The sequence below is a fragment of the Acomys russatus genome, unplaced genomic scaffold, assembly GCF_903995435.1.
Source record: "Acomys russatus unplaced genomic scaffold, mAcoRus1.1, whole genome shotgun sequence".
NCBI lineage: Eukaryota > Metazoa > Chordata > Mammalia > Rodentia > Muridae > Acomys > Acomys russatus.
The window spans coordinates 1-11,927 of record NW_026131436.1 but is presented as its reverse complement, the minus strand read 5'-3'; positions in this window follow the sequence as shown (position 1 = coordinate 11,927).

Genomic DNA, 11,927 nt, shown 5'->3' with positions numbered 1-11,927 from the left:
CCAAATATTGATTGAGTGTGCGAAGGTGACAGGAAGCGTGAGTGGCTGGAACAGGGGTGACATGAGTATGGGGGTACACAGGGGAGCAAGTAACCATGTGCATGTCCCACAGCACATCAAACTGCTCCTGCAACAATGCAGTTTGCTGATTCAAATTCAAAATGCCATACTGTATCATGGAATTCAAATGTTTCTGAGTAGCCAAAGCATTGGAAGCTTCCCTTGACAACTTATCCACGGTGTTGACAACAGTTACTGACTGAGAAATGGCAAGGACAACAGCTGCGGTGATACCAAAGTCTCGTTTCAAGGTAAAGGCACAATCCCAGGGACTCGAACAATAACAGCTGTTTCTTCATTAGTCCAACAGCTGCAGGGATGGCATGTCTGTGGGGAGCAATTACTTCTCTGCGAATCCTCTGGTATCGCTGCCTTCCCCTTGCTGAGGTTGGTACTCAACTTTTGCGGCCATACTGTGCTTTGGATTCCCACTGGCATGAGTAAGGGTGGGTTTTTCACCAATGCCCATACATTCTCCTGTTGGCTGAAAAGAGGAAGCAGCCACAGGATGCACACAACACTCAGGAACCCAAATAGGCGATTCACGGTCCTGCGGAAATATGCAAGCAGACCCTCAGGCCCAGACCAACATAGGTCTGGGCCATTCCATTTTCCACTGGCTAGGTCCTTCCATCGGGCCATGCCTTTGTGTTGTACAGGGGCCTTCCAATGCCTATCAGCAGCAGAATGACCTGAGGGATCGACCGTCAAAAAATTCAAGATATATAGAATATGGGATAAATAAGAATGTGGGGAGGAAAGGTGCTGCCTTTCTCTACTTTTAACTAGATAGGCCTGAAGAGTACGACGGGCTCTTTCCACAAGGGCTTGGCCTTGTGGATTGTAGGGAATTCCAGTTTTAAAAATAATGTCATAATTATTACAAAAGGCTTGGAATCCTGAACTGGTATATGCAGGTCCACTATCTGTTTTGTACTGCTTTGGAGCACCCATGTAGGCTAATGCCTGTAGACAATGAGCCTTAACATCCTTCAACTTTTCGCCCGAATGGGCAGAAGCACAGATAAAGTGGGAAAAGGTGTCAACAGAAGAATGCACATATTGAAGCTTCCCGAAACTCGGAATATGGGTAACGTCCATTTGCCAAATGGGATTGGGCATAAGACCTTTTGGATTATCTGTTTGAAGAGAGGGTAGAAACTGCACAGGAGGGGCAATTTTTAACAATTTGAACGGCTTGGTCTCTGGTAATGGAAACATGAAATTTTAAGGAACCAGCATTTAAATGGAAGCGAGAATGTAAGGTACATGCCCCATGAAAATTATTTCCTAAAGAATGATCTGCAGCAAGACTTATGGTCACTCGCGTATATGCATCAGCCAGGTTCTTTCCAGCACTCAGGGGTCCAGGAAGATTAGTATGGGCCCTGAGGTGGCCAAGAAACAAACGCTCAGTGCTTGACCAATTGAGCCCCTGAAGGTGTAACAAACTATCATGTACTGTGGATAGGGGGGCTATATAGGCTGCAGTTTCCAAAGGAGGAACTATTTGGGTAACATATTGACTATCTGAATAAATATTTAAAGGCAGAGAAGGAAAAAGTTGAAGGGCGGTAATTCTGTAACTTGGGCAAGGCGAGAGGGAACTTGTACCTGCTTAACTATGGACCTGGACACAACCACACCAAGACTTTAGAGGTGCCATCAGTAAAATCCTTCTGAGCCCCAGGAAGGGGGAATGACACACAACCTGAGGAAAAATAATAGAATGAAATTTAGGATAGTGAGTATCAAAATTGCAGGTCGTAGAGGATAAAAATGCGGCCCAATCATCATTAGAATTTTGCAGCCATGTCAACTGTGAAGCAGTCAGGGGTGAGATAATCAAATTGGGTGCCTTAAGCAAGAGTGAAATAATAGCCTGAGGGTAAGAGAGTACCACTTTAGCCAGTGAGGCTTAAGTGTGAACCCATAAAATAGGCGCAGTTTGCTAAAAAAAAAAAAAAAAAAAACCCTGTGGGACTGTGGGAAGTACAGAAAACAAGAAGCGACAAAGTTTTATTATGATGCACGTAAGTGACATGTGCAGTGGACAAGGCCTTTTGGAGCAACTGTAAGCATTCTCGCCCCTGCGGGTAAGGTGCCTAGGAGAGGTTGGACTAGACTCTTCTGTCAGAATGTCAAAAAGGGGTTTTAACTGCCCTGTTGTTAATCCTAAACTGGGGCGTATCCAATAAATATTCCCCAACAGTTTCTGAAAGTCATTGAACATCCACAGACTGTCAAGGTGAAGAGTAATTTTTTGTGGTTTAACACCATTATGAAGTAAATGGTGGCCTAAATACTGATAAGGAAATTGTTTCTGAACTTTCTCAGGTGCTATCTGAAGTCCATGTGCTCCTAGGACATTCTGAAGATCTCCAAAAGCCTGTAATAATTCATTCTCTTGGGGGGCTGCCAAAAGTATGTCATCCATATAATGGACAATATATAAGTCAGGGTACTTTCTACAGACAGGATCAATAGCAGCTACCACGTAGTACTGGCAAATCGTGGGGCTGTTAGCCACACCCTGGGGCAGCACGGTCCACGGATACTTCTGATAGGGCCACCTTAAATTTGTAGATGGCATGATAAATGCAAAGCGGGGACAATCATTAGGATGCAAAGGAATGGGAAAAACAATCTTTTAACTCAATAACCAACATATGCCAATTCTTAGGAATAGCCATAGGGATGGGCAATCCGGGTTGAGTGGCTCCCATAACTACCATGGTTTTATTAACCACCCGTAGGTCCTGCAAAAGTCTCCATTCACCAGATTTCTTTTTTATTACAAAAATAGGAGTGTTCCACGGGGAACTAGATGGCTGTATACGACCTGCACCCAGTTGCTCATTGACAAGTATCTTGGCAGCCTTCAATTTTTCCTTAGAAAGGGGCCATTGCTCAGTCCACACAGGATCATCACTCTTCCAGGAAATAGCAGTTGGTGCTATGGGAGGCTGCCTTACAATGGTCCCTAGAGAAAATTTCCCAAACCCCATCTATCCAATGACTGCCGAGCTGAGTCAAGGTCATCGGATATTGGAAAATTGTGTCCCTGTAAGTGCTTTCCCAAACCCTGCCCTGGACAGAATCCCTGGTCTGCAAGCATTCTTTGCACACACTGCGTAGTCAACACAGGCCCCATACCCACCAGAATATGCTTCCCCATAGACTTACAGGAATACTAGGCAGCACATATGGTTGGAAAGTCCTGGAGTGGCCTTCGTCATCCCTCCATGTTAAAGTCTTAGAACTCCGCATAGGGGCTCTTGCTGTGCCCACACCTTGAAGTTGAGTGCTGGTAGCTTGCGAAGGCCAAGCTGTTGGCCAGCGAGTCTGGGCAGTAACGGAGGAATCCACTCCAGTACCAAGCAAACCCTGACTTCCTACTATTTATAGCAGAGGTTAACATGGGTCGATCACCTAAGGTGAAACCCAGCAAGCAAGAAGTCCAGTGGATCCAAACCCTTCGTGTCACCTGGATGACTTAAAAAAGGGATTGTTGGTCTTAACTTTAGGGACAAGCACAAGCCAAGCAATACGGGCGCCCTGGGAAATGACAGTAATCCCTTTATGCTTCAAGCATCATTTTAATCTCCCCCACGCTATCTTCATCAATTATCCCAGGAATCACCCGTACCCCTTTCATGACAGCACCCTGAGGAAGGGGCCCAGGACTCCCGTACCTATAGCCTGGGGTCCCATTTGTGGAGTTAGTATGACTTGGGAGGAGGCACAGAGGTCCAATCCGGTGCTCCCTGGGGTGCCTCAGACAAGGTCCCAGACAGAAAGGGATTTCTTTGCGGGACAAATTGGATAGAAGGCGTGACTGCTACAAGAGTCCACCACAGAGAACACTCTCTGAGTATCTCCTGCTCCATCTCCTGCACACCAGGCCCTGTTCAGTACACTGCTACATGAGTCCACCACAGAGAACACGCTCTGAGTATCTCCTGCTCCATCTCCTGCACACCAGGCCCTGTTCAGTACACTGCTACAGGAGTCCACCACAGAGAACACTCTCTGAGTATCTCCTGCTCCATCTCCTGCACACCAGGCCCTGTTCAGTACACTGCTACAGGAGTCCACCACAGAGAACACTCTCTGAGTATCTCCTGCTCCATCTCCTGCACACCAGGTCCTGTTCAGTACACTGCTACAGGAGTCCACCACAGAGAGCACTCACTGAGTATCTCCTGCTCCATCTCCTGCACACCAGGTCCTGTTCAGTACACTGCTACAGGAGTCCACCACAGAGAACACTCACTGAGTATCTCCTGCTCCATCTCCTGCACACAAGGCTCTGTTCAGTACACTGCTACAGGAGTCCACCACAGAGAACACTCTCTGAGTATCTCCTGCTCCATCTCCTGCACTCCAGGCCCTGTTCAGTACACTGCTACAGGAGTCCACCACAGAGAACACTCTCTGAGTATCTCCTGCTCCATCTCCCGCACACCAGGCCCTGTTCAGTACACTGCTACAGGAGTCCACCACAGAGAACACTCACTGAGTATCTCCTGCTCCATCTCCTGCACACCAGGCCCTGTTCAGTACACTGCTACAGGAGTCCACCACAGAGAACACTCACTGAGTATCTCCTGCTCCATCTCCTGCACACCAGGCCCTGTTCAGTACACTGCTACAGGACTACACCACAGAGAACACTCACTGAGTGCCTGTTCTAGACTCAGTCTCATCAAACGCCTTTCACTTAAGAACCAGTTCATCAGTTGGCTACCCAAGCTGGAAAATGGTGTCTTCAAGCTATGGATGAAAAGCATGTCCTAGGTCACACAACTAGCCGAGACACAATTCAAACCCACATCTAAACGCCTTGATCCTTCCACTTCAGAAGCCATTAAAGACAGTGCTTGACTATTAAATAGAAGTACAGGCAGTCACTGGAACTTAGTAACAGTGACAGGTTGTTGAGAACAGTTTTTTGGTTGTTTTTCCTATTCAGAATCTTAATTTTCAGTTGGGGTTAAGGTTACGGAGTTACATATTTAATGTACATTAACTCTGAAAATTTGTATATTTCTTCCTGAGAATACATAGAAATTCATCTTAAAAGTGATTCCCATATTTTGAAAGATGAATAGGCATTATTTACCATAAAAAGGAGTAAAGTTTCATGATAGATACACGACCTACAAAACACAAAGAAGAAAATAGTAATTAAAGAAAAATGACAAATAACTAGCTAAGCAGTGCCCAAGTGGTCCTGGATTGAGAGCTTCAGGGGAGCTTCCATGTGTCCAGCACAAACTGCACCAGGAGGGCAGGAAGGGATTCTAGCAGCATTTGCCTGGGCACAGCCCTGCCAATGTGGGAACTTAGGAAGGCCCCTCGAAGGTAACATTAAGCAGAGCTAATGTGCACTTATTCACCTAAAGGAGGAACTGACATTCTTGAGGACTGGATGAACCAGAGACCAGGCAGACCATAGAAAATTTCTTAAATAGTCCTTAATAGTTAGAAAATCTTGGAAAAAGAGTAAAAAAAATCCTGATTAGACATGTATCACCTGTAGTGTTTTTTAAAATTAATTTATTCCTGTTACATCTCAATGTTTATCCCATCCCTTGTATCCTCCCATTCTTCCCTCCCTCCCATTTTCCCCTTATTCCCCTCCCCTATGACTGTTCCTGAGGGGGATTACCTCCCCCTGTAAATGCTCATAGGGTATCAAGTCTCTTCTTGGCAACCTGCTGTCCTTCCTCTGAGTGCCACCAGGTCTCCTCCTCCAGGGGACATGGTCAAATGTGAGGCACCAGAGTACATGAGAAAGTCATATCCTACACTCCACTCAACTGTGGAGAATGTTCTGACCGTTGGCTAGATCTGGGTAGGGGTTTAAAGTTTACCACCTGTATTGTCCTTGGCTGGTGCCTTAGTTTGAGCCACCTGTAGTGTTTTATTGAAAACCGCTACTACAGGAAGGTCCGGGCTTCCCAAACCAGGGACAGGAAGGAAGAGCCTCCAAACACAGACAAGTGCTCCTCTCCATCTCCCTCCCGACACTTGGGGACAGGTGTACTGTATGTGCAGGGGACAGATAAGTAACAAGGAAAAAGGAATGAGGAAGACACTGCCTCTGGGATGCCTGAGAACATGGGAGAGGTAGAAGCCTGAACCGGGGACCAGCGGCGAGGAGGCCGGAGAGCGCGCCAGCGCCCCTGCCACATGCTGCACACGCGGGTGGAGCGGTAGCTCAGACAAGCCAGAGAATGGATGGCTTGACCAACGCTGGGCGCAGGAGGCCGGAGGGAGCTAGGACTCACCTTCCGCGCCGCCCCAAGCCACTATGTGGGGGCTCAGCCACAGCAGCCCATGCTTCCTCGCTTCCTCACTCCCTGCACCGGTTCAGCGCTTTCCCACCGCCCCTCGCCCCTCCAGCGCCCAGGGCTCCCCCTCCCGTCCCTGCTGCGCCCGTCCTCCAACTTGTCCAGCACCCCCTCCGGACCCCCAGCTCGCCGGGCTCCCCTTCCGGTCCTCCAGCTCTCCCGGCTCCTCCTCCAGCCCTCCAGCTCGCCCGCCTCCCGGTCTTGTCCCGCCCCTGCTGCGCCCCCGGCTCCCCAGCCCAACTCTGCTGCGCCCGGCTGGCCAGGAATTATGGGCTTGCACGTACCATGCTGTCCCCTCCTGCCCGCACCCATGGTGGGCAGCGCCTCGGCCGGTCGGGACTGTGTTGCTGGCTGGACGTGGGAAGAGCAGCGGCTCATTCGGCTGCAGCGACATGCTGGTGCCCAGATAATGGGTTTACGACTGGGTTGGATGAGGCGCGAAAAACGCCAGGGCACTGCACCTGCAACTGATGTGCAGTGGCATGTGCTGCAATGACGCACCTACTAACACGTGCTCCTTTTGCACCCACTAAACAAGCCCTGACATTGGTACAAGAAAAAAATGACAAATCATAGAGAGCTTTGGGTGACTGTTCAGACAGCAAACTATCTCTGTCATTTTTCCATTTTGGAAGCTGCTAACCTGTACTTCCTGTCTACTCAGGTAATTAATTTTCTTCCTTCTCAAGTTTCCCATAGGTTTGAAGACCAGTTGGTTTAGTCGTACAATTAAGCTTAGTTGGGGTTAAGATGTTTTTAGTTCTAGATAGATGTTTTAAGTTGGTAAAGACAAGATGTGATAGATACGGATTTACACTCACCAATTTAGCAAAGATGTTTTCTTCAAGGTTACCAAATACAAATAGCCAAAACACTATGAATGCAACATTTATATAATTCCTATTGTGTGGTTCTTTTTGCTGTAGGTAATTTATTTTGTATATGTATAGTAATATAAATGTATATATAAAAATAAAAACAATAAGAAAAATAATTTTTAAAAATTACAAACCAATAAGAGTAAATTGATTACACACAACCTTGGAATTTTCTTATTATATCCACTCCTCAACTCCCGCTGCACACCTGTGGCAAAATGGGCCACTTAAATGGATTCCTTCAAAAATTGTTGCCTCATATCCCTCCATAGTTGTCTCTCTGAGCCTTACAGGTGTTCCATAAAGCCCACAAGGACAAACTATTGTGGAAAGAGCTCATCAAACTTTAGAGGAATGCATTACTAAATTACAAGAAGTATTTAAATATAGTTGTCCACATCGTATTCTCCAACATGCTCTTTTTGTGATCAGTCGTTGTCAATGGAAAGGCCCCAGTGTAAGTCTTCTCACAGGATGCAGATTATCTGGATCTGACCTCATGGCTGTCAGCCACCTGAGCAGCAGAGCCAACACCTAAGCTCTGTGTGTGTGTGTGTGTGTGTGTGTGTGTGTGTGTGTGTGTGTGTGTGTGTGTGTGATATTAACCCTTTCCATTCCAGCCCAGGACCTACAGTCTCAGAGCTTGTGCCCCCATTTCTGGGTGAACTGTTACCTGTAAGTCTGAACCAGTGTTGGTCTGATGGCCCAGGAACCTATGCTTTAGATATTATTACTAATTCTCTTACTCACCTAAGAGATTTGTTGCTGTTCTCATGTTAGGAATGACTGCTAGGATCTGTCACAGCCTCGGCTACTCCATTGGCTCAACAAACGCATAATACAGAACATATTGACCTGCTTTCTAAGAATGTTTTGTTATCACTTACTACACAGGAGAATATTGATAAAAATTTAGAGGGCAGAGTAAATGCATTAGAAGAAGCAGTTTTGTTTATATGCAATCAGATCCAAAATGTTAACGTTAGATTGACTGTTTCTTGTCACTCACAGTTTAAATGGATATGGGTTACCCCAGTTCCATATAATTCATCTAAAGTATATTGGGGACCAGTTAGGTCCCATTTGCATGGCCCAGGGATAATTGTGATTTGGCAATAAATATACAACACTTGCTTCAACAAATTGCAGCTGTAAGCTCAGATCAGTCAGGACCCATCTCAGCTGAAGAAGTTGCAAATACATTTTGACAGACTCTAACATCCATTGTCTCGGGAAGGGACTTTGGTCGTCTTTTATTACTAATTCAGGGATAATTCTGGGAATTGTTCCAGTTTTAACTCCTGTTCTTCCAGTCATCTTCTGAAGACTAAAAGAATGTTCTACATACCACACAAGAAAAATCTACAAACTTTTTAAGTTATTAAACCACAAAGGAGGAAATGACGTAGCCATATCCACTGGAAACAGTCAGAGTCATGAAGCCAGCACAGCTGTTTGACACAGTTCCAGCAAAGCTCAGCGCATTGCTACAATCACTGTTTATCTGTAACTTTTGGGTTTTGGTCTCTTGGTGTTGCATTATTGGGGACTTTCTGCATTATGGTTCAATTTATGTCTTCTTCTGAGACAAACTGTGTCTGAGTCTTTTTAGAGAAACCTAAAGTTAACTTTATCTGGCCACCATTTGGAAGTCTTCCTTATGCCCTGGAGATCACAGACAAGCACATAGCTAGATGAGGCCATTACTCCTGGAAGCTTCTTGGAGTATCTGCCCCTGAGCTAACTTATACATTGTAATTGCTGTAGGGTAAAGAGAGACAGTGGACAAATTCTGACTGGCCAGGGGAATAGGTTCCAGATTCAAAGGTCTCTTTATTATAGGCCTAGAGCTCTCTGAAAATGTAGTATAAAGATAGGGGGTTATACAGGGTACATCCCTGGAGGATAAAGTTCAGTAAGTAAAATACATTGAATAAAATAAACTTTTCCTACTGTATAGCATGGATGATGAAACACAGTAAAAGGAGTTAGGTATAAGTATTTGTTATTCCTAAAAAGACCTGTTGAGATATTTTCTATCTGGAGTGCTCTCAAACTACAAACATTGCCAGCCTAAAAGCAGGCTGTCATATATAAAGTGTGTTTGCTTTGGAGGACACAGTCTTTAGATTCTTTACATTGGAGTATAGGGCTAATAATAAAAATAAAATCTACTCTGATTGTAACTGAACTTGTAACCCTGGACATGTAAAGAAAATTCAAGTACATACTCTGTACCACTTGGATAATCATTGCGCTGTCTTTGTTCTGTGAAACTTGTATAAATAAAGGAGCACCTGGTTGCTGGTGAGTCAGAGCCATGGAGGCAGCCTGATTGGGAGCCAGTAGAGCTGCTACATTCACCACATCACCTGACTCCCTCCCTCCCCTTACCACTTCTTACCTCCTGTAGGCAAAGAGCTCCTTGCAGGGAAGGCAGAGAGGGCTCACATCCAGGAAGCCCCCCACCAAGTTCTGCATCGTGATGAGCAGGCAGCAGACTGTGTCCACACGCAGTGTAGTTTGAGCATACATAAGACCCCAAAGCCCACCTCCACAGTGACACACTTCCTCCATCAAGGCCACACATTCTCCAATAAGGCCACGCCTTCTAATAGTTGCCACTCCCTATGGGCCAAGCATTCAATCCCATGAGTGTGGGGGCTCCATTCCTATTCCAACCACCACAGTGGGCATGTTGGAATTTGAGCCAACGCCTTTATAAAAGTGTGTTATGATGAGAATAGAGTCACACACACACACATATACACACACACACTCCTATGTACATTTGTCAGTGTTCTACTGCATATATCTTAACACTCAGTTAGTTGGATGGATACCTGAATCACTTAGCAATCTCTTTCCAGGGAATTTGAAACCAAAAACAGACACAGACGTCTCTCTGTGGCATGTAGCATTGGAACCTCTGCATGAAGGGGTCGGGTGGGGGCCCAGTGTGGCCAACCTAAGAAAACTACTTTTGGAATTTTTTTAAACAAAGCAGCTAAATGGGAGCAAATCTCTGTTGACTTCCTCCCAGGAGTGTCTTGGGCCCTGGCCACTTGTCAGATTTCTCCTGTGCTGAGCTCTGCTGTGCTTCACGTAACAGCTCTCACCTCAGCTTTCCCCTGCTCTCTGCTGACATGAGCCTAAGGTTATAAAACTAACAGCTCTCACCTCAGCTTTCCCCTGTTCTCTGCTGACATGGGCCTAAGGTGAAGACTAACAGCTCTCACCTCAGCTTTCCCCTGCTCTCTGCTGACATGAGCCTAAGGTTAAGACTAACAGCTCTCACCTCAGCTTTCCCCTGCTCTCTGCTGACATGGGCCTAAAGTGAAGACTAACAGCTCTCACCTCAGCTTTCCCCTGCTCTCTGCTGACATGGGCCTAAGGTTAAGACTAACAGCTCTCACCTCAGCTTTCCCCTGCTCTCTGCTGACATGGGCCTAAGGTTAAGACTAACAGCTCTCACCTCAGCTTTCCCCTGTTCTCTGCTGACATGGGCCTAAGGTTATAAGACTAACAGCTCTCACCTCAGCTTTCCCCTGTTCCCTGCTGACATGGGCCTAAGGTTAAGACTAACAGCTCTCACCTCAGCTTTCCCCTGTTCCCTGCTGACATGGGCCTAAGGTGAAGACTAACAGCTCTCACCTCAGCTTTCCCCTGCTCTCTGCTGACATGGGCCTAAGGTTAAGACTAACAGCTCTCACCTCAGCTTTCCCCTGCTCTCTGCTGACATGGGCCTAAGGTTAAGACTAACAGCTCTCACCTCAGCTTTCCCTGGAGCAAGCACGTCCTCATGGCCCTGGACCACTGACCTGATCTCAGAGTCTGGCTGTCCTACCTCACAGAGAAAAGCCACATGAGGCCAGAGGCCTGGGTTAGCAGCATTTTCTTTTCCTTTCTTATAAAACTGTAGGAAGGGAGGGAGATAGAAGAGGAAGATGATGATGAAAGGAAGGAAAAACTAAAGTTCTCAGAGTCCCGAGGTTATTGATGAGGCTTAGAAAGCTGCCATCATCTAACACGAGAGGCATAAGGATCAAATGTGTGGATTAAATATAAGTGCATCCCCCACATTGGATGTCCTAATGACGCTGAATACCTGCTTCTAGACATGTGGGGTCTTCCTTAGAGTCTTTCTGTAGCTGTAATGCTCCACAGAAGAAAAGCCCAAGGGGCAAATATTCCTGAAGTTACACACCATATGAAAGAAGAACTGGAAATAAAACCAGGGACTTACTGCCCATGCCGTCAGTAATAACTCCAGGGGCCTTTACAGTCTGGTTCTGGTTTTTATTGAAATTGTTTCTTTTGTAGGTATTTCAAAATCAAATACTAAAGGAGACAGGGGAGGGATGCACATCATAAGAAAATGGCATACAGATGGGCAACAAATACAAATAACACTTTAAATGGAAGCCTAGTTCTGTTGTAGGAAGAGCATCAGATAGGAAGTCAGCAACCAGGCTTCCAGTTCTGACCCTGCTGCTAATAAGCTGCTTGTTTTTGGACAAATACTTTGATTGGCTTCTCTGTATCTCAGGTCCTGCTCTGTAAAGTGAAGGCATTGTTAGAAACAATGTCTCCCCTGGTTGCAAAATTCTATGAGAGCTCTTAAAAGTGA